The following is a 6,000-nucleotide window of genomic DNA, read 5'->3' as shown; positions in this document are numbered from 1 at the left end:
GTAGTGTCCTCCCCAAGCCGGGTACTCACCAAGGACTATGCCACACACGGAGCTTAGGATAACACATCTTTGTTCTTTGCATGTAACCTCGAACTCAACATTCTAAACCAGCTTTCACTTCACTAATCTGTAATGCTTAAGTCACAGTTCTACGGAGTCCATCAGAGCCACAACGGTTCTGTCATTGCAAACTTACATGACACTGCATCTCCCCCTCTGTTAAATAGCATGTTTTCCCTCCTAAATATGTACAATTAGAGCTCTTCAATGAGTCTTCATGGTGCTTGGATAACACGTCCCGACTTTGTCATAGGGGACAGGCAGTAGAAATGCCCATGAATGGCATTGGTGATGGAGAAACAGCAACAGTCAGGGGTTCTTCACTTGTCCTTTCAGACCCAATCTCTACAAAGACATCAGTGCCTGATGATCCACATATCAGAAGTACGAGGAGTCTCGCGTAATGGACTTCTCAGGACTTTGGGCAGTCACCATGTGCCATTTGCTTGTCACAACATAAAATGGTTCAGCATCAAAAGGAGCATCAGACTTTTGTTTTCTATGCTGATGAACAAGCACCCGATCTCTGCTACTGACTGTATTTTTTCATGCAGATGGTTGTCTGCATAGGTTATCATTTTCCTCTTATGATCCAAGTCTTTCATGCGTTATTCTTCCTCGGTATTTGCTCTTTTTGTTGGTCCATTGAGGTAACTTGGTCATCATGGCTCTTCTGAACAAGGTTTCAGGGCTTTCCCCTGTAGTCGAATGAAAGGTTGAGCAGTAAGCACAAAGAGTGGAATTTAAGACAGCTTCAAGCTTGAACTTTCTAGTACAACATGCTTTTTTTAGAGTGCTCATGAACCGTTCAACAGGGCCATTGGTCTGTGGCCAAAGAGGGGGCTCTACCAATGCATAATATTAACATAATTGAGAATGTCTCTGAATACTCGACTGTTGAAAGGTGGGCCGGTTTTAGACTTTAAGATTGCACGTTCTTAAACTATAGATTAGACATTTTTGATCAATAAGGAATGGGAATATTTATCAACGATCACCATCAGGTGACTTCCCTTGTCAAGAAGACCAAAGAAGTCCACCTCAATTCTTTCCCATGCATCCACTGGCAACTCTGACATGTTTAATGGGTGTTGAGTGGTTTTTGATGCCAGGCAGTTGCATTGATGATAGGTAAGCATGGGCGGATTTCGTGGATCCATGATCCGCGAATTTGCAGATTTGCGTATTCGCGGATCCGCAAAATCCGCGAATTTGCGGATTCGCGGATTTTGCGGGCTTTTTTTAAATGGGGGGATGCAAAGGCCTCTATCCAGCATCACAGCTGATTTTCGATGGTAGATTTGGGAAGAAGGCACACCTGCCCAGCCTCGACGATGCTCACGATTGTTTTTGGGCTGATGAATGAGTCAGTGAATTTGAGCTTCAACTAGTTCCAGCGACCATGTGTGTGTTACTATGCATTCGCACCGAAGGCCGCAGGGGTCCCTTGAGTGAGCTGTCCATCCCATCCATCATCCTGTAACTATTTTAGGATGGTGCCGGCAAGCTGCCAGCGCCATCCTAAAATAGTTACTAAATTAGCTTCATCAGGAAGCACTAATAGATAAAATAAAGCAGGTGCTCGAGCACCTGCTTTATTTTATCTATTAGTGCTTCCTGTTGAAGCTAACTGAAGCTAACTTAGTAGCTATTTTAGGATGGCGCTGGCAGCTTGCCAGCGCCATCCTAAAATAGTTACAACTTCAAGCTTGAAGGCTTGAGCTTTTGCCCCCCAAATCTGCCGTACGCGGATTCGCGGATTTTCGGTAAATTCGCTGGAGTTCGCGGATTGCGGATTTACCGAAAATCCGCAAACGGAACGGATTTTCCGCTCACGCTTAATGATAGGGCTTTAATTCTCTTTCACGTCTCTCGCCGAGATGTGAAAACCAGACTCAGTCTTGGAGAGCTTTGTTTGGTGGCAACAATACCACAATATCCTTCATGGGCTACTTCAATTATCTGTTGGTGCATACTCTCATAAAGGACAAATCTCAAACCTCTTAGATTAATATCTCCTTGAGTAATGGACAGTTCATCTTTGACATTCTTGAACTTTTGATATTCACACAAACTTGTAAGAGGTTGAGGGTGCTGGTACCAAAACTGATGTGTAATAATGTCTTTTTGTTTCAGCATGTCACTAGCTTGATGTGTTGCAGTGATAAGTTGTTCCAATGAAATGGCAGCTGGGGTGCCTGATTTCACTATGAAATGTACGTAAGCGTCAGCCGTCTTAGAAGGGGTGCCAGGGCACTGTAGAGGCACTCGTGAGAAGTAGTCAGCAGGGTTCTGATCTTTCCCTGGACGATGCACAATGGTGTAGTTGTACTCTTGTAATCCCAGACTAAAACGTTCAATGCGAGGAGGCATTTTTGCCTTTGGATTGCCAAAGATGACCAACAATGCTTGATGATCGGTCACAAGTGTGAAGGGCTTCCCATACAAGAATACATGAAAATGTTCACAAGCCCACAGCACTGGTGAGCTTTATTTCTCAGGTTGTGAATACGCGCATTCAGTGTGGGACAAACTTCTGCGTGCATACACCACAATATGTCTTCTACCATTTAAGTATCTGCTGTGCAAGAATGGTGCCCAACTCGACAGGGTTAGCATCAACAACAATCTCAGTATGAAGCTTGGGATCAAAATATGCAATTTCAGTAGAGTTCTCAATTGCTTGTTTGATTTTCTGGCAGTTCTGCTCACATTCATGTGACCAAAGAACAGAAACATTCTTTTTGCCAGGTCCCTTAATGGCGCACTGACAGTGGCAGTCTTGTATGTATCTAGAGCAATAGTTGGCCATGCCAAGGAATGATCGTAACATGGAAACATCTTGTGGGGGACTTGCAGTTGACATCATTTTGACTTTAGCTGGATCGTGCATCATGCCACCATCGGAAAAGTATGGCTAAAGAATTTTAACCACATCGCTGCTGTGGTTATTTTTCCCCTGTGCTGGAAATTGCTTTATTCCTTTATTCATGACGAGCTCAGCTCGTCATCAGCACAGCTCAACTGTGCCTCATGACGAGCTGAGCTCGTCATGAGCATGGAAAGGGTTAACTTTGTCTCGTGGAACTCACATTTCTCGGTATTCAAAGTTAAACCAGCATCAGCTAGCACGTGACACACTTGTGTGAGAGCTTTGCCATGCTCCTTCTGTGTAGCTCCAAAAACCAATATGTCATCACTGTAATTGAATAAAGCAAACACAAGGAGACGATGGACGAAGCACTGAAGGTTTTCAGACTAGTTTCACCCCCAGTGACAGATCTGGTTGAATCCATCATCATTCTTTAGCTCACTTCGCCACCTTTGTTCAGACCGAGCCATATGCAAATGAGTCTTGACACTGTTCCTCATGGGAACAGTCCATCCCATACTACCAAGCCAGGTCTACCCTGGACCAGAAACAAGCATCCTGGGACCGGTTTCGGGGTAACACTCCTCATTAGCCTGGCAAGCTTGAATCCAGTGGCAAAATGAGCAAGTGACCCACGTCTGGGCATACCCTGCCAACTGATGGTGAACAAAGCAAACACAATGAGATGATGGACAGAGCCCTGAAACCTTTTAGATACTCACCTCCAGTCACAGATCTGGGTTGAATCCATCATCGTTCTTTAGCTCACTTCGCCACTCCAGTTCAGACCCAGCCATATCCAAATCAGTCTTGGTCCTGGTCCTCATGGGAACAGTCCAGCCCGAACTGCCAAGCCAGGTCTTCCCTGGGCCGTAAACAAGCATCCTGGGACCGGTTTGGTGGTAACATCCAGTGGTGATGTCAGCAAGGGACCCACATCTGGGCACACCCTTCACACTTAGGGCAACAAATGCAAAAGGAACACATGATGGACAGAATGCTGAACAGTACATATTCACCCCCAGTCACTGAGATCTGGCTTTAATACATCATTCTTTTTCTCACCACCAGATCACATAATGCAGGACGCAGCACACATGGAATGAGGAGAAAACAAGGAGAAATAATGGTATTTCTCCTTGTTATGCCACCCCTGGGGAGGCGCATGGTTTTATTGCTGTCCCAGAATTACACCATGTTGTAAATCTGGAAATGTGTCAAAACTCATGGGCATTGTGTAGGAACACCCAATGCAATGCCCATGGCATGCCTCTCCGACACAGTGTGAGGCAACACAGAGACTTGCACTACATTGCCTCACTCCATATCTACAAGGCAATAAAAAGCCCTGCTGGGTGACTTTACGTGGTCTTGTATATATGGCTAAGGCCTATTCGCCACCGGAACATCACAAAAAATTACATTTAGGTGGTTTGCAGGGCTTGTAAATAATCCCCTTAGAAGTAGATTTACAAGAAACTGCCGCATTTGTAGTGATGCACCAGTTTGGCTGCACCAACCTGCGATACCCATGCCCCACCATGGATGTGCTGTATTTACAATACAACACACCATGGCGCAAGGATTGACAGTTGCGCCAGAAATTCTGGCGCATCTGTTGGCCCAAAAGTAACGCATTGCTGGAATCGTGTCGCAAGCAAAACGCAACTCCAGCAATGCATGGTGTGGCCTATACTCACACTGCATCACTCCTTACGCCTGTTTCAAGCAGGCGTAAGGTTTTGACACAGTGGCATCCTAGAAGTGGCGTAGTGAAATCCACAAGTTTTCACTGCTTCACTTTTACAAGGCTTTCCTGCATGGGAACGCCTACTATGCATACATTATACCTGATGCATGTATAATGTGACACAGGGCTTTACAAAGTGATGCATCTCCCTAGATACGTCACGTTGTAAATTGGCCGCATTAATTACACCGCTGCTGTATCACAAAAGTGATGCTACGGCGGCGCAAAAGTGTTGCAAGGGGCTTTTAAATCTGCCCCTTAATCTCTTGTAATGGAACAGACCAACATGTGTAGAAAAGGTTTTAATGTATCTGCAATTCTCTTTGAGTTCCAACTGATGATATCCTTTATTCAGATATAGATAACTTTGTACTATTCAATAGTGTTATGCCGGCAATGTGCAGACCTGGATGTTGTTTTCTATCAATTACACCAAGAAAAAGTAGCAATGGGTCAATCAAAAGAAAACAACAAAACTAAGTATCTGTGTGAAAGAAGATGGAATCAACTCAACTTATCAACAGGACCAATGAAATCACACCTAGGGTATTCATTCTTTATGAAGAAATTGCCATCATTCATCGACTGAGAACGCCCTTCATCATCTGGGATCCTTCATTCCATGAAGGCAAGACTGTATACCCACAGCGGATTGGGAGGTGTATACGCCTAATCTAGCCTGTGAGTCCCTGATATATGTGGTATGTAAGGGTGTCAGGTTACAACTGAATAGCAGTGCAAAAAACGTGGAAAAATCATTAAGTGAAAAGTGTGTATCAACAAGTAAAATTGGATAGTGAAGGGGTGAGAAACTTTAATGTGCACCTCTTCACTCCCAAACCATAAAAAGAGTGCAAAAATAGTAGTATAAACAAATGACTACTAATGAGTGTGTTAGGTCAACATGTTACTGCAGACTAGACAGAGCCAAAAGGTATCCTGCTGCTTCATCAGGACCATTAGCACTACTGCTATATCGTTAAATACAAATATAAAAAGGTATTTTATCACCCGATTGTGATTTCGATCAACATTCTCCTGACTCTGTGGCAGGAGAGGACAGCTCCACCTCACCTGGCTACAGCGCAGGTAATGGGAGCACCGCTCTTCTAGTCGGTACTGCAGACGTCCCTCTGGGCTGTCTTGGGGAGGTCTTCTATCAATTGCCTTGTTCGCTTGGTGCATATCCATGCAGATGCATACAGATCTTCCTTCACTATCCTATTTGGATACCATCACTATTGGAAAAACCAACAGAGTGGGACCAGCTCAATGATACGTGTCTGAGTAAGGATTCAAATTATTTTTCAACAGCTTC

Source organism: Lissotriton vulgaris, chromosome 2_1 (genome assembly GCF_964263255.1).
Source record: "Lissotriton vulgaris chromosome 2_1, aLisVul1.2, whole genome shotgun sequence".
Taxonomy (NCBI): Eukaryota; Metazoa; Chordata; class Amphibia; order Caudata; family Salamandridae; genus Lissotriton; species Lissotriton vulgaris.
This window is presented reverse-complemented; position numbering follows the sequence as displayed.